The sequence below is a fragment of the Symphalangus syndactylus genome, chromosome X (assembly GCF_028878055.3).
Source record: "Symphalangus syndactylus isolate Jambi chromosome X, NHGRI_mSymSyn1-v2.1_pri, whole genome shotgun sequence".
NCBI lineage: Eukaryota > Metazoa > Chordata > Mammalia > Primates > Hylobatidae > Symphalangus > Symphalangus syndactylus.
The window spans coordinates 154,901,049-154,923,708 of record NC_072447.2 but is presented as its reverse complement, the minus strand read 5'-3'; the positions used below and the strand labels follow the sequence as shown (position 1 = coordinate 154,923,708).

At 36.5% G+C, this 22,660-nt stretch overlaps 1 protein-coding gene across 2 annotated transcripts in view; it reads left to right on the top strand.

Moving 5' to 3' along the window:
• Positions 1–1,094: 1,094 nt before the first annotated feature.
• GABRA3 (gamma-aminobutyric acid type A receptor subunit alpha3) overlaps positions 1,095–22,660 on the top strand; it is a 271,961-nt gene continuing 250,395 nt past the window's right edge. For both annotated transcript variants that reach the window (XM_055268325.2, XM_055268326.2), the window contains exon 1: positions 1,095–1,280. The gene's annotated coding sequence lies outside the window, so the exon portion shown is untranslated. The remainder of the gene's footprint in view (positions 1,281–22,660) is intronic.

Here is a 22,660-nt window from a genome sequence, read left to right as displayed (position 1 = left end):
ACTTCTCCTTCACCTGGAATTTTCCTGTCTTTAGATTCCTAGACTCTTAGTTCTGGAAGGGTCTTTTAAGAGCATCTATTTCCACTACCATTCATTTGGTCATTGAGGATATTGAGGGCCAGATTGAAGAACTCGTTGAAAACAACACAGCAATTTTCAGAGGCAGAACTCAAACTCAAGTTCTTTTATTTTAGTTTTAGCCTAGGTCTTTTTCCACCCTATGCTGCATTGTTACTGTGCTTTGCCTAGGTTGCTTTTTTCTTTTGACCCAATGGGAATATAATTCTTTTATACTTTGAGTCAATAATTATCCTTCTCCCCACCTTAGCCCTTGTGCAAACTCATGTATAGGCTCACACAATTACGTACATCTATATTCCCTTTGGGATTTTTGAAAAGAAAGCATTGTGGTTCTGCTGCTTGTTTGTCTTGCCTACAGGGAAGCTAGAACTGACAGTTTTGAATTGGGTCTGCACTTCTACTTGGTTGAGGGTGGGGGTGGAAGTTAGGTCAACAAGGGATCAATGTGGCGGAACTCTTTCTTCTTAGTGGAGTATGAATGACAACCCCTTTGATGTACATTTTTCTAGTTTATTATTGTCCCCAGAGATGGAATCTGAACAGACAGGATCGTCAAACCTTTATTTGCAGCCTAGGTTAGAAGGCACGCCCATAAGGATATAAGGGAGACAGAGGGAAAAAGGAGGAAGCTCACTCTTCAGTCTCGGAGCAGCAAGTAAGCATCACACATCAGCTACAGTAACCCATACTTCCTTTATCCTCCTATTCGCTCTTACCCTTTTGCTCTCTCTCTCTTCCCTTTGCTTCCTCTGCTCCTCCCTTTCTCTCTGGGCTTCCCTCTATTTCTCTGTTGGATGCCTTAAGGAATAAAATACTACTTTAGTATTTCGTAAAACAACCACATCTAAAGCTTTGCAGTGCTGTATTCAGAGCCCCAGCACAGCCGCGTGCTAAGCACCAGTGGTGAACCTAAAGCCAGCAAAGGGGGAGGGGAGAAGGGGAGGGGAGGAGGGGAGGGAGAAACTGACAGAGAGGGAGGGAGGCAGATTGAGAGAGAGAGAGAGAGAGAGAAAGCGTGAGAGAGAGCGTGAGCGCGCGCAAGCTAGCGAGCAAACCAGAGAGACAGACCGAGAGAGGGACCGGGAGAGAGACCGAGAGAGAGAAGAAGAAGCCACAAGCCGAGCTCTGTCAGGGCTCAACCTCCAACTTGTTTCAGTTCATTCATCCTTCTCTCCTCTCCGCTCAGACTGTGGAGCTCGGTAAGAAACATTGATGTTCCTTCTTCCCCCTCCCCCAAGCTCAGGTCTCCTTTAGCGATAGCATCTCTCCCCCGTACTGAGAGTCTCCTTGGGTTGGCCGGGAGGCGAGGCATGCTCTGCAGCTGTGATGCTATCCTGGGTTCCCCAGTGGGGCTGGTGGAAGCCCAGAGGCGGCATCTGAGCAGGGAGACACTGGGGTAAAACCCGATTTGAGGAAGGGGGGTTGCGATGTGGTATATGCGTGATTTGCTTCATTGTCAGTGAATTGTTTTGTTCCTCTTTGGAAGCAGGTCAGCATTGACCTTGCAAATTGCTTGGGGGCCCCAGCAGCTGCTGCAGAAAGCCACGGAGTGGCCCCTAGCCAAAGCAGACAGCACTGTCATGACCCCCCAGACAGCTCTAGGCACCAGGGATGGAGTAATGGCTGGAGCTTTTTCCCTTCTTTAACTCTTTCTCCGCAGCTGCTTCTCACTGCTGGAAATAAGAAAGAAGGAGGGTACCTTGCAGCCTCTTTCCCCATCTCCCCATTACCTCCCCCACATGCAAGTAAGTAGAAAGTTGTAAATAACTGCTTCCTTTAAAGCAGATTGAGCCCTCCCCCCTTCCTTTGAGGGGCTCACTGTGGGGTTGGGCCTGACTTCCTCCACAAACTTGGGAGGTTTGCCTTGTTTCCCTGCGAGAAGCTCCATTGCTTGCCCACCCTCAATTCCAGGTAATTGAGCTGACATCCTAGATCAGAGATTGAGATACCCCACCCCATCTCACTCATAGGCATCATATTAACTCCAGCTGTGTCCTTGGAAGGCAGGAAACACCTGATGGTTTGTCTGGAACTGGCCTCCCAGTTTGTTGCTCCTCTGACTGTGGCTGTGGCTGTGGCTGCGGGTGGCATGGGCAAGAGGACTGGGGGAAGGGTGGCTGTTGGATTTATGAAAAGCAGGGTGATGAGGTAGGATTACTAGCATGAGTAGTTTGGTTTATTGAGAGTCAGCAAGTTCTGGTTGTCTGGAGCTATGCAAAGACTGATTGAGGCTCTTCTAGTATAGCCCTTCTGAACTGGTAGGGGAAGGGATCTAATCGTTTGATGGGAGCTTTCTAAGTGAGTGACACTGCTGTGCCAGTGGTAGTAATTATGACATCCCTAATACTAATTGCTAAAGTTATTGAGTATGTAGTATATTTTGGATTCTGGGCTGAGTGTTTAGTGTGTATTACTTCATTAAATTATTGTAGCAGAATAGTGCATTGAATAACAGACACTATTATTATCTTTGGTTTACTGACAAAACTGAGGCACAGAGAGGTTAAGTAACTTATCCAAGATTACAGAGCAATTAAATGTCCCAGTTGGAAATTAAACTGGCATCCTGGTTCCAGAATCCATGGTCTTAACCATGAAGCACTACTGCCTTCTTGGGGAGGATTTTGCACCTTTGTCTGTTAGGCAAGTGTAGATACAGTATGTACAGTGTGGCTTGGCAAGGTTTTTTGGAAAGTAGTGGCCTGGCTTTTGTGTAGAGTAACAGGAACTTAGCCTGGAGCCAGGCTTCACCTGGATTTCCGGAAGGGGCTGCCCAAAAGACTTTCATTGGTCAGCTTGCTTTCCTTGAAAATCGTACTTCGCTTTTTATAGCCTCATCCACCCAACATGCTCCAAACTGCACCTTTTAAAAACAGACCTTATTCTTATTTCCTGAGCATTTGGAGTTATTCTGTGCTGAAAATTTTAGAATACTAAAACCTTGGAACTGGAAGGAGCCCAAAAGGTCATTCATTAAGCTTTATTTCTCTACTCAGTTCTTGAATTTATCCTAAGCATCCAATTTGTTGACTGATTTCTATTTGAACTCCCTGCAGTGATAGAGAGCTCATTAGGTGGCTCTTTGTGTCATTGAGCAACTCTGATTGTCAGAAAGTATTCCCCGTTATAAGCCAAAGTCTGTTTTCCCAGTAACTTATATTCATTTGTTCTTTGGGACTATCTGGAACAAATTTGCTTTTTCTCAATAATAGTTCTTCAGTTAGTTGGAAACAGCAATCATGCCTCCCTCTTAACCCTTGGATCCAATAAGACCACAGAGTAAAGGATTATCATTTACTTCATGCTGGAAATTAGACTATTCTTAATATGGCCTAATAGCCCACTTGTTTGTTAGCCACAAATTGACCCTACGGAGTTTTCTAGAGCAGCCCTGATAGTGTATATTCTCTTCCTTGGATGAGCTTGCTATCTGGTGTCAACTGGACTGATGGGAGCAAGGAAGGTCGCTTTCATATTCCTAAAGACCAGAAATTGGTTAGTACTAGTCCTTCTAAAGCCCCCAGAATGTCTATATGGCATCCAGACAATAGGCATGTGGGACGATTTGAGTGGCAGGAATTTTCACAAAGAAAATTATGAAATTTTCTAATTTCGTAAAGAAAAGTACCACATTTGAAATAGTGGTAGTTCAAGGTTCATACGTATACAGAAGGTAGAAGAATAAACTGTTTTATCAGAAAACACCTCAGGAATAATTACATCACTGAGGGGATACAATACAGTGGGACTGGGTGGAAAGGGGTGAGTATGTGGTTGCTAGAATGGAACACTGACTTGGCCGTTAGCAAATTTGGGTTCCATTCCTAGCTCTGATGATTTGCCAATTATCTTGGACATATGACTTCCCCTCCATGTGCCTCAGTTTTTCCATCTATAAGATGTTGAGATGGACTGTATCTCTGAGGGTCTTTCAACTCTGAAGTTCTCTATCTGAAGTAAATTATAAGATTTCAGAGTTATGAGAGGCTTCAGAAATCGTTAGGCCGGTGCTTCTCAAACTTTAATGTGTAAAAATACCTCCTGGGAATCTTGTTAAAATGCGAATTGTGATTCAGAGAGTCTATGGCAGGGGCTCGGATTTTGCATTTTAACAAGCTGTTAGGTGATCCTGAAACTGCTGTTCCGATGACCACACTTCAAGTAGCAAAGCTCTAGTAGAGGACTGCTCAAGCTCCCCTAGTGACGGAAAATGTTTGTTGTTGTTGTTTGTTTTTTTCCTAATCCATCACAGAAGACTGTTAATTTAGTAAAGTAAATTAACCATGAATTACTAGAAAATGAAAGAAAAGACATACAAAAGATAAGCCCACATTTGTATTATTAGATTCTACGGCCATAAAATGATTTTTTCAAATTGCTGTAACATTTTCTAAGTGCTTACTCTTGACTTCTGTACTTTGATCCTTACTGCCTGGTAATAAAAGTTCACAGACAGGCACTGATTGGCGGGCTACATTTTGAGTGCACTGGTCTAGGCTACCTGCCCATCTAATTTAAGAGGCCCAAATTAGACCCAACTTTAATTTCTAAATCACCTGTCATGATCTTTTACCCTACAGTTAAATATCTCCTTTAATGAAGAATTTAACATTTACACAAAGTTGTATTGTTCATGTGTTGTGACAGATAAAATGTTTGTTTTTTCTTAAAACTCTAAATTTCCTTAGAGTTTCTACAAATTACACTTTCAGTTATATATTCCAAGTGGGCGAAGGACTGTATCAGTTCAGTTTATTATACTGTTAGCCATTAGCCTAGTATATGACATAGAGTAGGTGCTTAACAGATGTTTTTTAAATAAATGAATGAACCATTTGACATTAGTTGTGGGGCCATACATTCAATAAAGGAAAGCTAATTTGGGCTTTCTTCTGCATTGGGGAAACAGGATTCCTCCCATTTTAAAAATTTCTTACAGTGGATAGAAAGCCAACTTGACTACTTCAGAGGGTTACTTGGTATCTCAATTTTATTTTGAAGGGATTGCTGGAGTGGGCCATTATAAGGCTGTTGGTCTTTATTCTAGAAAGAGTGGGACCGATTAAAGGGCTTTGAGCAGGATAACTGACATGGCTTAAATGGAATCTATTCAGTATAAGGTTACTAAGTGCCTATGATGAACCAAAGATAACGTGGGAGATACAGTATTATTTAAGAATAGCCTCTGCCCTCCAAGACGACACAGTCAAGTAGGAAAGAGAAGAAATAGACAAACAACTATAGTATTAGGAGATGAGATCTACACCCATAAAAGAGAAGCAAAGGGCTTTAAGGAGATCAAAGACACCTTCCTGGAAATGGCATTTGAAATGAGCTTTGAAGATTAGACAAACTTTGAGTATGCAGAATTAGGGGATGGGAAAGGTATTCCATTCAGAGGCTAGCTGTGTTGGAGTAAAGTGTGTGCAGAAATACTTAAGTGAGATGTGTTTGGCAAGATAGGTGGAGGGCTTGACTGTAAATCATACTGAATGCTAGATGGGAAAATTAGGACTTTATATGCAAAGGAGATGCAACTCCCTCATTTTATGGATGAGCAAATCCATCTTGACAGGGTGAGTGACTTGATTTGCCTGAGGCCACACAGGTAGTAATACTGTTGTAGCCCAGTAAAAGGTACTGAGCACGTTTGAAAATACAGGATTGGAACTCTGGAAAGAAGTCAATTGGAGAGAGTGATTTGACACTCATTGCCTCTCAATACTTGAAATAGAATAAAAGAGATTCAGGGGTGGTACTTTGAATAATGCTCTTTTTTTTTAGGAGATGGGGGAAAACGATGAACCTTATGTGAAGGCTACAAAGGAGAAAAAGTCGGGGATATGGAAGGAAAATTAGAAGGGTACAGTGTTATGAAGGTGCCAAGAGAGGAGAGGCAACTTCTAATTTATTTATTGCATGCATACCATTTACTAGGCATGGAAAATATAATGGTGAGCAAAACAGACAAAGTTGTTGCCATCCTGGGCCCATGGTTGAGATGGTGAGATAGACATTATTCGACAAACCACCGAACTATGTAGTCATAAATTGTGATTCATATGTAGAGGAAAATGTACCGCTTTAAGAAGAAAGGTGTGGTCACCATTATCAAACTTCACAGCAGAGTTGAGTAGTGATAGATGATATCTGGTTTATAACAGTCCTTCCCGCTCTGATGGCCACAGTGCTTTACCAACACTTCAGCTGGATGATGCATACCCATTTTGCAAATGTTTGGCAGATGACTGTGCTGCAATAGCAAGGGAAGGCAAGGGTCCCTCTAGGCTCATGTCCACAGGAGCAGTGACTTACTTAAAAACTAGGTTATATGTCATGTAGCTTAACTGAAACTCACAAAGACCCATGCCTTTCCCAGGTCCTCCAACTCTCTCAATTCAGCAATTTATAGGAAGAGGCACTTGATAAAAAATATGAAGAATTTGATATTAAAAATCCCTCTTAAAATGGGATTTCTGATAGCCTAGTCCTGACTTGGATACTCGGTTTGTTGTGACATATCACTTGTCTTGTTTGAGCCTGTTTCCATAACTGTAAAATAAGGTGGGGGGAGGTTTGGAAAAGGGTTTTGAATAGGGTGACTGACATGAATCCATTAAGATATTTAGAAAGACCCTCCAAGCTGTAAGGTTCTATAGTTCATGTTCTGCTCTATACTGTGTTATCATGGTTCTGTGTAGGTAGCTTAGGTTTGGTCACTTATATAAGCAACACTAATAACTTTATACAGAATTCTGAAGGTTGATAATTTTGGTGGAAGTATTCACAGACTTTGGAAGAGGTCATTGAAACGCACCTTCCTTGTTTTATTCCTGAGGTGACTGAAATTGTGACTGTCCTGAGAGTTAAGGAAAGAACTGACTATATTGTAAAATATATCGTAAAGTTGGATATTAGGTGATACTTCTATTACTGCTGGTTTGAAATAAACGAAAGTCACTGAGAATAAGATGGGGCATAATACTGTTAAATACACGCAAGGTGATTATCTCATTCTGAAATGTAATGGTCCAGGTAGTCTCTTCCTGGGGGGAAGATATATGTGTAGGGAAATACTAGTTGGTAATATAAAAGCATTTTTGTACTTAAAAGCATAATTTTAAACATATTGATGTCTACACAAAATATGTCTCCTGAATATACACAGAAGGAGGAATAAAAATCTCCAGGACGTATATTTTGAAGGGTACTTTTCTCTTTAAAAACTGATGTCTTAAAAAACACAAGTATTATATATATTTTTTAAGGGAAGGGGAGGTGGATGGAGATGGAATTATGTAAGTGACCATAGCATAAAATAACTTTTCAAAATAGTAAAAGAGGAGCTCAAAAATGGCAGAGCCCTTAACAATCATGTAATGGCAGTCTTATCACCCGGTACATATGGTCATCTGTTTTCAGTGTGAATGGTTTCAGGAAAGGTTGCTTACCACCACCAGATAATAGACAGCTTGATTGTTAGCAAGTTATTCTTCATACTGACCTGCAATCTATCTTCTGAATTCAACCTATTGGTCTTGCACCTTTGGAGCAACAGCAATACTGTGTAATTGCTGTTCCCCTTCCTTGTAATGGCCATTCAAATGTTTAACCATGGTTGTTCTTCTCATCTTTTCTTCAGTCTATATATTGCTAGTTCTTGAGCTTATGTGATACATATTTTGAGAAACTTCTACAGTAGACACTTCTGTCTTCAGTATCCCTCTTAATATATGATGTCCAAAACGGGACCCAGTACTTTAAGTATGGATGGCTAGCACTTCCATTTAAAGAATTGTGTATATTTTCTAATATACCTTAAGATTGTAATATCTACCATTAAATTGTTTTTTCCTGATTATAAAACAACCGCATTACAGAAAATTTTGAAAATGAAGAGACATTTAAAAAAAAAATCACCTCTAAATCCCTAGTCCAGAGACACTTTGCTGTATTTCCTTTCAGATGTGTTTCTGTGTTTATGTAATCAGTATCACATCTTATATGTACTAGTTTTGATCTGGCTTTTTCATTGGTATTGTATAGTGACCATTTCCCCGCATCGTTCAGCAGCCTTCAGACAATTTTTAACAGCTGCATACTTTTCAGTTTTCAATTTCTACCATAATTGCATGGCAGATCACATATTGATCATTTAAATTATTTTTGCTTCTTTGAGCCTTACCTTTTTTAGGTCTTTATTCAAATGTCACATTTGAATTCTAAATGATCTCACATAAAAATGCAAACCCATCTTTTCCAACACTCACTCTTCCCCTTTCTTGCTTTACTTTTTTAAACCTTTGGTTTGTGTCATCACCGAATAGACTAGATACATTACATCTATTGTCTGGATTCCTGTTTTAGGGTGTAAGTCCCTCAAGCACGGGGATTTTTTCTCCATTTTGTTCGCTGTTATATCCCCTATAACCTACAATAAGGTCTGACATACTGTAGATACTTACTAAATATTTGTTGAATGAATTATTAAGATGAGTTTTTATGAAAGACATTACTGGGCCTGAAGATACTAACGTTTTAAAGGCTCTTGATATATATGTGAAGGTGTTCCACTATACTGTATAAGATTGTTGATTACTGCTCATACATCTATGACAGTGCTGACTATTGTCATTCTTTTAAAATTTTTACTGATCTGATAGGGGCAAAATGGTACCTTACTGTTTTAATATGTGTTTCTTTGATTATAATGAGATTGAATACATTTTTATATTTCTTGATTAATTTTGTTTCCTTTCTATAAACATCTATTTATGATCTTTGTACATGTTCCATTAAGAACTTACATTTTTTTAAATTTGTATGGGCAATGTATATTTAGTTGACCCATTAGACCTTTTTCTGTCAAGTGTAGGGAAAATATTCTCCCACTTACATTTTAAATATTTACATTTAAAAGTTTACATTTTAAATTGACTTTTATGCATAGTAATCTTAATTTTATGTAATTATATTTATCTTTTCATTTGTAATTTCTTCTGATGAATTCGTGTTTAAGAATTTCTTCCTCATTCAAAATTGGGTAAGTGCTTAAATGAATTTTGTTTTAGTTTTTATTGCTTATGTTTAATCCCTCTGGAATTTATTTTGCTGTGTAGTGTGAGGTAATTTTCTAAATTGTTTTCCCTGCCAATTGTTTCATAGCACCAAACACTGAATAATTCATTCATTCCCACTGTTCTGTAACATATACAAATTGTAATATATAATAGATTCTGTTTGGAATTTATCTATTCTTCATTTCTTTTAGTCTGTCTCTTCTTGTCCTAGTTATAAAGTTTAAATATTATTGTAGCTTTAAAATAATTGTTATTACCTCAGCTCTTCTACTTACTAGCTGTGTAGTCTCTCTAAGCCTAAATTTATCTGTATAGAATGGGTAGCAGTAACATTAATTTTATGCCCTTAATTTTGTGAAGGGGATCTTTCTACCATTATTTCTGCTAATTGATTATGCAGAAAATTAGTATTTATGATTTTAACTTCTATTTTTATCACTTTGCTGAAATTTATTATTATAAATTTATAGTTTACAAGTTATTTTCTTGTTTTTTTTTTCCCTTTTTTTATTTTGGAAATTTAAGGGAAACTCAGAGAATCTTTCAAAACAATGAACAAGTAACCACATATATACTACTCAGGGAACAACTGTTAGCATTTTGTCGTTTTGGCTTTTGATATGTTTTAATAAAATAAATAAAACATTATATATAAACTTTAACTTCCTTTGTGTCTAGCCCCCGTTTCATTCCTTCCCACATCCCTCCAAACATGACACTCAGGGCCACTCACATTTGCTTAATTTTCTATTCAGTTGCTTCTTCTTACTGATTCGTAAGACTTATTTATATATTCTGGATACTAATTATTTGTGATATATATAGCATATATCTGCCTCTATAATGTTACTTCGCTTTCTATTTTGTTTATGGGGTCCTTTATCATTACAGAAGTTTTAAATTTTCATGTCAGATTTATCAATCTTTTCTTCCATGAATTGTGCTTTTTGTATCATGCTTTAAGAGATATTCCTGATGCTATGATCATAAAAAGTGTTCTCCAAAATTTTGTTGAAGAGTTCAAGAAATTTTCTTTACACTTAGTTCTTTAATCCATCTGGATTTTATTCTTGTATTCGATGTAAAATATTAAGCAGTTTTTTTTCCATGTAAAATACTATTTGTTTTAAATATCATTTATACACAACTAGTTTAGAACGCAAACTCCACCACATTGCTTAATTTTTATACATGTGTGAGTCTATTTCTAGGCTATTGTGTTTCATTAATCTATTTGTCTACACTTGTGTTGTTTCACTTACAAATGCTTGATAGCGAATTTGATATTTGTAAAGTCAGTTACTGTTCACTGCCTTCATCCACACTCACACCACTTTTCTTGTTTTTTCTGGATTATCTTATTTTTGGTCCTTTCCTCACTTACCTTAATTTTAAAATGAAATTATCAAATTACAAGCAAATAATATTTGTTTTTCTTGAAATTATATTGAATCTGTAGAATGATTTGAAGAAGAATTGACATCCTTTTGACAGAGATTTCCTATTCATGAATATGTTATATCTTGGCATTTATTCGGGACTTTTTGCAACCTTTGATGAAGGTTGGTAAATTTATTGATAATATTCTTTTTTTTTTTTTTTTTTGAGACGGAGTCTCGCTCTGTCACCCAGGCTGGTGTGCAGTGGTGCGATCTCGGCTCACTGCAAGCTCCACCTCCCGGGTTCACGCCATTCTCCTGCCTCAGCCTCTCCGAGTAGCTGGGACTACAGGCGCCCGCCACCACGCCCGGCTAATTTTTTGTATTTTTAGTAGAGACAGGGTTTCAACCGTGGTCTCGATCTCCTGACCTCGTGATCCACCCGCCTCGGCCTCCCAAAGTGCTGGGATTACAAGCGTGAGCCACCGCGCCCGGCCGATAATATTCTTACATATTAGATTTAGTCTCAGGCAACTTTATTTTTTAGTCAGATTTATTAATGTATAATTAGCATAAAATAAAACTCTTTGTAAGTGTACAGTTTACAGTTTAAGTTCTGACACATGTATATGATTGTGTAACCACTACCACCAGTGCCACCACAATAAGGATAGAGAAAATTTCCCTTACTATAACTGGTTCTTTTGGGCCCCTTTGCAGCCAGTTCTTTTCATCTACCTACAATTCCAGGAAACCATCTATCTGTTTTCTTTTTCTTTTCTTTTTTTTTTAATTATAAGTCTGAGGTACATGTGCAGAACGTGCAGTTTTGTTACATAGATATACATATGCCATGGTGGTTTGCTGCACCCATCAACCTGTCACATGCATTAGGTATTTCTCCTAATGCTATCCCTCCCCTAGCCCCCCACTTACCGACAGGCCCCAGTGTGTGATGTTCCCCTCCCTGTGTCCATGTGTTCTCATTGTTCAGCTCCCACTAATGAGTGAGAACATGCAGTGTTTGGTTTTCTGTTCTTGTGTTAGTTTCCTGAGAATGATGGTTTCCAGCTTCATCCATGTTCCTGCAAAGGACGTGAACTCATCCTTTTTTATGGCTGCATAGTATTCTGTGGTGTATATATGCCACATTTTCTTTATCCAGTCTATCACTGACGGACATTTGGGTTGGTTCCAAGTCTTTGTGAACAGTGCCACAATAAACATACATGTACATGTGTCTTTATAGTAGCATGATTTATAATCCTTTGGATATATACCCAGTAATGGGATCGCTGGGTCAAATGGTATTTCTAGTTCTAGATCCTTGAGGAATTGCCACACTGTCTTCCACAATGGTTGAACTAATTTACACTCCCACCAACAGTGTAAAGTGTTCCTATTTCTCCACATCCTCTCCAGCATCTGTTGTTTCCTGACTTTTTAATGATCGCCATTCTAACTGGCGTGAGATGGTATCTCATTGTGGTTTTGATTTGCATTTCTCTAATGAGCAGTGATGATGAGCTTTCTTTCATGTTTGTTGGCTGCATGAATGTTTTCTTTTGAGAAGTGCCTGTTCATATCCTTTGCCCACTTTTTGATGGGGTTGTTTTTTTCTTGTAAATTTGTTTAAGTTCTTTGTAGATTCTGGATATTAGTCCTTTGTCAGTTGGATAGATTGCAAAATTTTTCTCCCATTCTGTAGGTTGCCTGTTCACTCTGATGATAGTCTCTTTTGCTGTGCAGAAGCTCCTTAGTTTAATTAGATCTGCTTTGTCAATTTTGGCTTTTGTTGCTATTGCTTTTGGTGTTTTAGACATGAAGTCTTTGCCCATGCCTATGTTTTGAATGGTATTGCCTAGGTTTTCTTCTAGGAATTTTATGGTTTTAGGTCTTAGGTTTACTGTCCTCAAAGTAGTGTTTCTTTTATGCTATCAATCAATGGAAACATTTGGTATGTAGTCTTTTGTGTCTGGCTTATTCTGATTAGCACTTACTTTTAGGATTCATCCATGTTTTTGCATATTTTCATTATTGTTTATTCTTTATTATTGCTGAGTAATTTATTCATTCAACAGTTTAGGGACATTTGTTTTTTTTCCCACTATTTAGCCATGTCACAATGCTGTTATAAATGTACAGGTTTTTGCTTCACATATATTTTTATTTATGCTAGGTAAATACCTAGAAGGGCACTTCTGGGGTTATATGCAAAGTAAATGTCTAACTTTATAAGAAATTGTCAAGCTGTTCTCCAAAGTGGCTATATAATTTTGCATTCCCACCGGCAGTGTGTAAGAGTCTCAGCTGCTCATTATCCCCACCACCACTTGGTATTTTCAGTCTTTAAAAAACTAGACCAGGCGCGGTGGCTCATGCCTGAAATCCCAGTGCTTTGGAGGCCGTGGTGGGTGAATCACTTGAGGTCAGGAGTTCAAGACCAGCCTGGCCAACATGGTGAAACCCCGTCTCTACTAAAAATACAAAAATTAGCCTGGTGTGGTGGCAGGCATCTGTAATCTCAGCTACTCGGGAGACTGAGGCAGGAGAATCAAATCACTTGAAACTGGGAGGTGGAGTTTGCAGTGAGCCGAAATTGTGCCGCTGCACTCCAGCCTGGGTGACAGAGCAAGACTTCATCTCAAAAAATAATAATAATAATAATAAACTTTATTTTAGAACAGTTTCAGATTTACAAAGAAATTAAACTGAGTTACCCTATCCTCCTACCCCAGTTTCCCTTATTATTAATGTCTTTAATGTGGTGCATTTGTTACAACTGATAAACTGATATTGATATATTATTATTAACTCACATCTATAGCTTGCATTTGTGTACATTCTTTGTGTTCTACAGTTCTACGAATTTTGACAATGTATAACATATATCCACCATTACTGTATAATATAGAATAATTTCTCTGCCCTAAAAATCTCCTGTTATATACCTGTTCATCCCTCCCTCCAGCCTGAACCTCTAGCAACCACTGATCTTTTCACTCTCTTTAATGTTTTGCCTTTTCCAAAATGTCATATAGTTGAAATTTTACAGTATGTAGCTTTTAAGACTGGCTTCTTTCACTTAGCAATATGTATTTAAGATTTTTCCATGTATTATCATGGCTTGATAACTCATTTCTTTTTATTGTTGAATAATAGTCAATTGTGTGGATAGACACATAGGCTGTACCACAGTTTGTTTATCCATTCACCTACTGAAGGATGTCTTGGTTACTTCCAAGTTTTGGCAATTATGAATAAAGCTACTATAAGTGTTTGTGAGCAGGTTTTTGTGTGGATATAAGTTTTCAACTCATTTGGGTAAATACTGAGGAGTGCAATTGCTGGATCATATGGTAAAACTATGTTTAGCTTTGTAAGAAACTGCCTGACTGTCTTCCAAAGTGGCTATATCATTTTGCACTGCCATCAGCAATAAATGAGCATTCCTGTTGCTCCACATGTTTACTAGCATTTGGTGTTGTCTACATTTTGGATTTTGGACACTTTAATAGGTGTGTAGTGATACTTCATTGTTGTTTTAGTGTTCAATTCCCTAGTGACATACGAGTTGAGCGTCTTTTTACATGCTTATTTGCAATCTTTTCTTTTTTGCTGAGCTGTCTCTTCAGTTCTTTTGCTCATTTTTAACTGGGCTGTTTTCTAATTGTTCAGTGTAAGAGTCCTTTATATATTTTCAATATAAGTTCTGTACCAGATATATGTTTTGCAAATATTTTCTCCTAGTCTATGGCATGTATTTTCATACTCTTAACAGGGCGTTTCACAGAGCAAAGATCTTAAATTTTAATGAAGGTCAATTTATCAGTTTTTACTTTCATGGATCATTCTTTTTTTTCTCCTATTTTATCTTCTAGGACCTTTTTGGTTTTGTATTTTACTGGCTATGACCCATGTTGAGCTAATTTTTGTTAGGAATGTAAGGTCTTTGTCAAGATTCATCTTTTTTCTGCAAGCGGATGACCAGTTATTCCAGCACCATTTGTTGAAAAGACTATCATTTATCCCTTGTATTACCTTTGCTTCTTTGTCAAGGATCAGTTGACTCTATTCATGTGGGTCTATCTATTTCTGGGGTCTCTATTCTGTTACACTGACATATTCATCTGTTCTTTTACCAACACCACACTGCCTTGTTTCCTGTCAGGTAGTGTCAGTCCTCTAACTTTATTCCCATTCTTTAGTATTGTGTTTACTATTCTGGGTCTTTTGTCTTCCTATATAAACTTCAGAATCTGTTTATTGATATCTAGAAAATAAATTGTTGGCATTTTGGTTGGGACTGCATTGAATGTATATATCAGTTGGGAAGAACTGACCTTACCAATAATGAATCTTCCTATCCAACAATACTGAGTCTTCCTATTCATGACCATGGAATATTTCTCCATGTATTTAGATCTTCTTTGATTTCTCTTATCAGAGTTTTATAGTCTCCTTAAAGATATCGTATACATATTTTGTTAGATTTATACCTAAGCATTTCATATTTTGGTGGTAACATAAATAGTGCATTTTAAATTTCACATTCCAGTTGTTCATTGCTGGTATATAGGAATGCTATTGACTTTTGAAGATTAGTCTTGTATCCTGCCTTGTCAGTCTTTCCAGTGAGTGTGCAGTGGTAGCTCATTGTGGTTTAATTTGCATTTTCCTATGACTAATGATACTGAACATTTTCTCATGTGCTTATTAGCCATCTGTGTATCTCATTTGGAGAAATGTCCATTCAAATCGTTTGCCCATTTTAAAATTGGGATATTTGTGTTCTTATTATTGGGTCATTCTATAATACAATATATAATATTAAATATAATACAAATTCTTTAAAAGATATGTGTTTTGGAAATATTTTCTGCCCTTCTGTGGCGTGTCTTTTCATTTTCTTAATGGGTTTTCTATTATGACTTGTACCTTTTGTATTCTAAGAAGTCTTTGCCTTAATTAAGTTCAAAATAATTCTCTCTTGTTTTGTTCTAGAGTTTTGTAGTTCCTGTTCTTTGATTTATGTCTTTGGTGCATGTTTAGATGACTTTTGTCTTTGGAGCAAGGTAATGTTCCAGGCATATATAATATATTTTTCCGTATGTATGTCCAATTTTTCCAGCCCCATTTGTTGACAAGAGTAGGTTTTGCCCATTGAATTACCTTGGCACCCTTGTCCAAAATCAACTGACTGTGTATGGATGGATCTACTTCTGGACTCTATTCTGTTTATTTGATCTGTTTGTGTAACCTTGAAACTAACATGCTACATCAATTATTATAATTCAGTGGTTCCCAACTGGGGCAATATTCCCCCCAGGGACATTTGGCAATGTCTGGAGACATTTTTGGTTACCACAAATGGAGGGACATGCTCCTGGCATATTGTGGGTAGAGGCCAGGCAGCTACCCAAACAATAAAGTATTGCTCTGCCCCAAAATGTTAATATTGTTGAGGTTGAGAAACTGCAATAGCATTTTAATAAATCTTGAAGTAAAGCATTGTGGATCCTTTAACTTTGTTCTTCATTTAAAAATTATTTTTGAAAAAAAATTAAAAAATGTTCTTGGCTATCCTAGGTCCTTTGTATTTCTAGATAAACTGATGAATCAGCTTTTCACTTTCTCCTCCAAAAATGCCACTGAAAGATTTATTGGGATTGAGTTAAATCTTTAGGTCAATTTGGGAAGAAATGACATCTTAACTATCTTGAGTCTCCTGATATATTAAGATGGTATAACGTTTTATTGTTTATTTCTTCTTTAAATTATCTTAACAATGTTTTGTATATTTCAGTGTATAGGTCTTGCATATATTTTGTGAAATTTATCTTAAGTAATATGTGCTTTTTGATGCTATTATAAATGGTAATTTATAAATTTTAACTTCTGATATTTATTATTAGTGTATAGAAATACAATTAATTTTTGTCTATTGATATTGTATCTTATGAACTTATAAAACTTAATTACTAGTTCTGGTAGTTGTTTTGTTTTTAGATTCTTGATATTTTCTGTATTTTATTATTATTATTTTACTTTAAGTTCTGGGGCACATGTGCAGAATGTACAGGTTTGTTACATAGGTATACATGTGCCATGAAGTTTGCTGCATCCATCAACCCATCATCTACATTAGGTATTTCTCCTAATGCTATCCCTCCCCTAGCCCCCCATGCCCTGACAGGCCCCGGTGTGTGACGTTCCCCTCCCTATGTCCATGTGTTCTCATTGTTCAACTCCCCCTTATGAGTGAGAACATGTGATGTTTGGTTTTCTGTTCTTGCGTTAGTTTGCTGAGAATGATGGTTTCCAGCTTCATCCGTGTCCCTGCAAAGGACATGAACTCATCCTTTGTTATGGCTGCATAGTATTCCATGGTGTATATGTGCCACATTTTCTTTATCCAGTCTATCATTGATGGGCATTTGGGTTGGTACCAAGTCTTTGCTATTGTGAACAGTGCTGCAATAAACATACGTGTGCATGTACCTTTATAGTAGAGTGATTTATAATCCCTTGGGTATATACCCAGTAATGGGATTGCTGGGTCAAATGGTATTTCTAGTTCTAGATCCTTGAGGAATTGCCACTCTGTCTTCCATAATGGCTGAACTAATTTCTATGCAGATGAGTATGCTGTCTGGTAGTAAACACAGTTTTAATTCCTATTTCCCAAATCATATCTTTTTTTTCTTGCTGTATTTATATTATTTTATTTTATTTTTACTGTATTTTAACTGGATAGGACCGCTAGTAGAATGTTGAATGGAAGTGTACAGCAGATCTCCTTGCCTTGATCTTCATTTTATTGCAGGAAATATTCACTCTTTCACCATTAACTGTGGTGCCAGCTTTGGATTTTTGTCACATACCATTTATAAGTTTGAGGGAGTTCCCTTCTATCTATAGTCTGGTGAGGGATTTTTATCATGAATGTATGCTCATGATCTTGAATTTTTTAAAATGCTTTTTATGTATCTATTGAAATGATCTTTCTAAGTCTATTGCTATGGTGAATTACAGTGATTGACTTTTCAGTGTTGAACCATTCTACCATTTCCCATAGAACCATTCTATTTGGTCATGATGTATTATTCTTGTTATATATATCTCGGTTTATTTTTATTTAAATTTTTTTTGTGTCTGCATTCATTATATATATTGGTCTTTACTTTTCTTATAATGCATTTATTTGGTTTTGGAAAAGAGTCACTCTAGTCTCATAAAATGAGTTGGGAAGTGTTTTTTCCTTCTTTTATGAAACAGCTTGTGTAGAATTAGTTTTCTTTCTTCCTTAAGTACTTGGTGTATTAGTCAGGGGGTGAGTTTATTAAGTATTAACTTACATGATTACAAGGTCCCACAATAGGCTGTCTGCAAGCTTGAGGAACAAGGAGAGTCAGTCCGAGTCTCAAAACTGAAGAACTTGGAGTCCTATGTTTGAGGACAGGAAGCATCCAGCATGGGAGAAAGATGTAGGCTGGGAGGCTAGGCTAGTCTCGCTTCTTAATGTTTTTCTGCCTGCTTTATATTCGCTGGCAGCTGATTAGATTGTGCCCACTAGATTAAAGGTGGGTCTGCCTTCCCCAGCCCACTGACTCAAATGTTAATCTCCTTTGGCAACACCCTCACAGATACACCCAGGATCAATACTTTGCATCCTTCAGTACAATCAAGTTGACACTCAGTATTGACCATCACACTTGGTGTAATTCACCAGTTAAGCCATGGTTTTTAACTGTGAATTTATACATTTAATATATTTAATAGATAAAAAGCTATACAGATTATCTATTTCTTCTCAAGTGAGAGCTGATACTATGTCTTGCAAATATTCTGCCTATTTCATCTACATTATTAAATTCATTTCCATAAATTTGTTATATTTTCTTGTTATCCTTTTAATTTTTGTAAGATCCGTAGTGACCCACTTGTCTTCATTTCTAATAATGTTAATTTTTGTTTTCTCTTTTTTTTCTCATTTTCTGTGTAAAAGTTTACTACTTTTATTGATCTTTTCAAAGAACTAGCTCTTAGTTTCATTGATTTTTTTTTTTTTTTGGTATTCCTTCATTCTATTTCATTGAATTCTGCTCTTATTTTTATTATTTCCTTGCTTTTGTTTGCTTTGAGTTTAATTTGCTCTTCATTTTCATGTGTCTTAAAGTGGAATTTTAAACCATTGAGTTTTTCTTACCTAATATAAGATTTAATGCTATAACTACCTCTATCTGTACTTTTTAAGCTACACTACATAGTTTTTGATAATTATATTTTTGTTTTGTGGCCGTTTTTTCTATTATATTTTCTAATTGATATCTGTAAGTTGGTCTTGTATCTAGTATTCTTGAAAATTCTTATTCATTCTTATAATTTGTTGATTCTTTTGAATTTTTTTCATTTCTCCTACAAATGAAAACAATTTTGCCTTCCTTTTAAGGTGTTTATGTTAAGGTATTATTTCTTTTCTTGTTATTTTCGATAAGATACACAATAAAACATTGATTACTGATAGGCACGGGGCAGGCTTTGTCTTGTTTCTGACTTGAGTGAGATTGTTTCTAATGTGTCTCCATTGTGTATGGCATTTCTTGTAGGTTTTTTGGTAGATGTTATTCATCAAATAAAATAAGTTTCATTGTAGTTCTAATTTGCTAAGATTTCTACCATGAATGAGAGGAAAATTTCATTGCATGATTTTTTTCTTCATCTATTGAGATGCTCCTATACTTCTTTTTTAAATAATATGTTAATCTATTTTAAAAAATTACTAGTGGTAATTCACCTCCTTTTCTCTCCTTCATCTTTTTTGGAACTGTGAATTGCACTGATAGGTTGTTCAATATTAAGCTGTCCTTTCATTTCAGAGAAAAATCTGCTTGATTACAGATCATATGTGGCTAGATTTATTTGTTTTCCGTTTAAAAAACTGTATCTAGGTTCTTAGGTTGATATTACCAATACTGTTCAATTTTGATAAGAATATTGCATTAAGCTAAAAGGTAGTTTTTATAGCTTTCATCTTTTTTCAGTTTCTGGAACTGTTTGCAGAAAATAAGAATTAATTATTTTTTAATAGTTTAATAAAACTGATTTTGGATCCTGATGTGATCCCATTCTTTTTTTATTGTATGCAAAGTGTTAGGAGGGAGATTTGATGTTTAGCCTCCTGGTTCCATTAGTTTTGTTTTTTGTTTGCTATTTGCTATTTGTTTTCCTAGGGAATTGTCAGTTTCTTCAGTTTTTGAACGTAATGGCTAAAGTTGTTCATAATATTCTTTTATGATTTTAAACAAGTTTTGTTTTTTGTTAAAAGCATATGTTTTTTTAAAGTTTGCTTTTTGTTAAAAGTATATGAGGTCTTAATTTAAAATCAAATATTTCTCCAAGATTTGTTAAAAACAACAGCAGATCCCTCCCCAGCTTCCTAGAAGCAACCATGTTCCACCATTTCAGATTATTCTTTTGGTATTTATACCGTATTTCTAAATAACATGCATATACTGATCCATCTTAATTTTAAATGTTTATGCAAATTTATTAATTTCCTACTCTGGAAGATAAGTGTTCAGATTCTTTGAAATCTGCCCTACTTGTACAACATATATAAGTTTCTTCACCCATCCCCATACTCTTTTAATTTCAGTATAACTTTGATTTAATTTTGTTTATGTTATTATGACCATATCAATGCCACTTATAGCTGAGCCAGATAACATGTTGTATTAGTTTCCCATTGCTGCTGTAACAAATTACCACAAACTTAGTGACTGAAAACAACCCAAATTTAGTTTTTAAATAGTTTTGCAGGTTTTCCAGGGCTAAAATCAAGACATTGGCAGGGCTGTGTTCCTTTTTGGAAGCTCTGAGGAGAACTTGTTTTCTTGACTTTTCCGGCTTCTAGAGACTTCCTGCATTCCTTTGCTCCTGGTCCCTTCCCCCATCTTCAAAGTCAGCAATGACCAGGCAAGTCTTTTCACATCATATCACTCTGACACTGACTTTTCTGCCTCCCACTTCTGACTCTTCTCCCTCCCACTTCCACTTTTAAGGACCCTTGTGATTACATTGTGTTTACTCAGATAATCCAAATAATCTATTATAAGGTTAACTGATTAGCATCCTTCATTCCAACTGCTATTTAATCACTTTTTGTCCGGTAGCATAATATGGTTACAGCTTCTGGGGATTAAGACATTCACACCTTTGGAAGGCCATTATTCTGCCTACCATATATAATAGCATTACTTTTCATTTTCTGTGCAAAGTTTAGTTTTGTTTTCATTGGAATAATTGTCTTTTTAAAATGTGCTTATCATTTGTGTACTTACCACTACTTCGAGCTCAAACTCTCTTCCAGTGTTGACATGTTTTCTCAGTAAATGCAGACATAAAAGATATCTTATTAGTTTTATCTTCTTATTGAAATTGTTTCTTTACACTTTTCCCTTATTACAATTTGGACTGGCTTCTCTCTCTGCTTTGTTCATAGATATCATCCTGGAATCTCCATCACTATCCTTAGATTTCCTTCCTGTTTCTCTTCAGTTGAAAACATTGCTCCACTACCTTCTAGCTTCCAGAGTATCTGCTAGGAAATCTGAGATTATTCTTGAACATCTGTGCTCAATTTCGTCTTTCTTTCTCTTGAAACATGTAGGATATTCTTTTCATCTGTTGTGTTCTAACACTGTTGTAGGTTCTTGTGGATCTATTTTCATCCATTGTGCTGATATTCAGTTGACTTTCAAAAAAAGCCTATGGGATTTTTTTTTTAAATTATTTCATTGCTATTCTTTCTTTCCCTCTCATTTACTCACTGTCACACTAGCTCTTTGTCCCTATCTGTATCTCTCTCCCTTTCCCTCCTACTATTTTAATATTGGCCCTACTAGGCTGATTTTATTATTTTCTTACATTTTCTGTTGTCCATCTCATTGTCTAAATGCTCTGTATTTTGGAAGATATCTTCAACTTTATCTCCCCACACTTCTATAGAGTTTTGCATTTCCCATATTATGATTTTACATAGTAATGATTTAAAAATATATATCCTTTGAATTTCCCTTTTTTATGGCAACTTGTTCTTTTTTCATAGATGCAATACTGTGATCAGTCCCTAGTTCAGAACCACTTTTTATGTTGTCAGTTTGGGGCTTTTATTCCTTGAAGATATCAAAGGTCAAGTTTTTGAGGCAGTGCTTGGCATGATGCAAGTCTTGGTTGCATAACTATCTCTAGTGCCTACCTGGGAACACCCCAGTTGCCAGTCTCAGCTTCCTGGGCTGGTCGTAGCATTTTTAGAGTTATTCTGCCTAGGAGTCCCTGCCTCATCGTCTGGTTTCCTGCAATGATCTAGCTTTGCTATCCTACCATATATTCAATATTATTGGTTTATGTTACCCCACAGTAGTTGAACTTCTGGCTGCCTCTTCCTGTTTCCCAGTGGGTAAGTGGTTTTATTCTCTCCCACCCCATCCCCAGCCTATTGCTGAGTTTATTTTTCTGTTTCAGCTGCATGGACATATTTGATTTTTTCTTTAACAATTGTGGTTGTGTTTTTATTTTTTAATGTATGTTTTATGATTTAGTTGTCATCACTATATTCTATGTTTGAAGCTGAGAGAGGGGGATTTTTTTCCTGTATGAACTCAAATTACTAGCTTGACATGATAATCCTTCAGGATTTTTAGATGGATAATAAATTCTCCTTCAAATAATGGCTGCTCACCATTTGGGGACTTAGTTATGAAGAATTCTCTTTGATTAGTTTTCTGTACTTAATCTGTAATCATAGATTGCAACATTCACATATCTGAGTATCAGTCTATGTTGTGAAGCAACGGAGATATGGATCCACTCAGGTTAGGTTAAGCAGGCAGGTGTTTTTGACTCTGGGATCAGGAACATTGGACTTGCCTAAACCTAGGGCCCCCATTGGTATCAAAGGAAGTTTTGTAGGTCAGGTGAGTGGCAATGGTTACCTCAGCAGGAGAGTCTTATTGTGACAGACAGGAGGAAGAGAAGACAGGAATGTGAAGAAGTCATGGTTGCCAGATTGATGTTTGAACTTTAAACGGAAATAGGAAAATTAGATGACAAAACAAC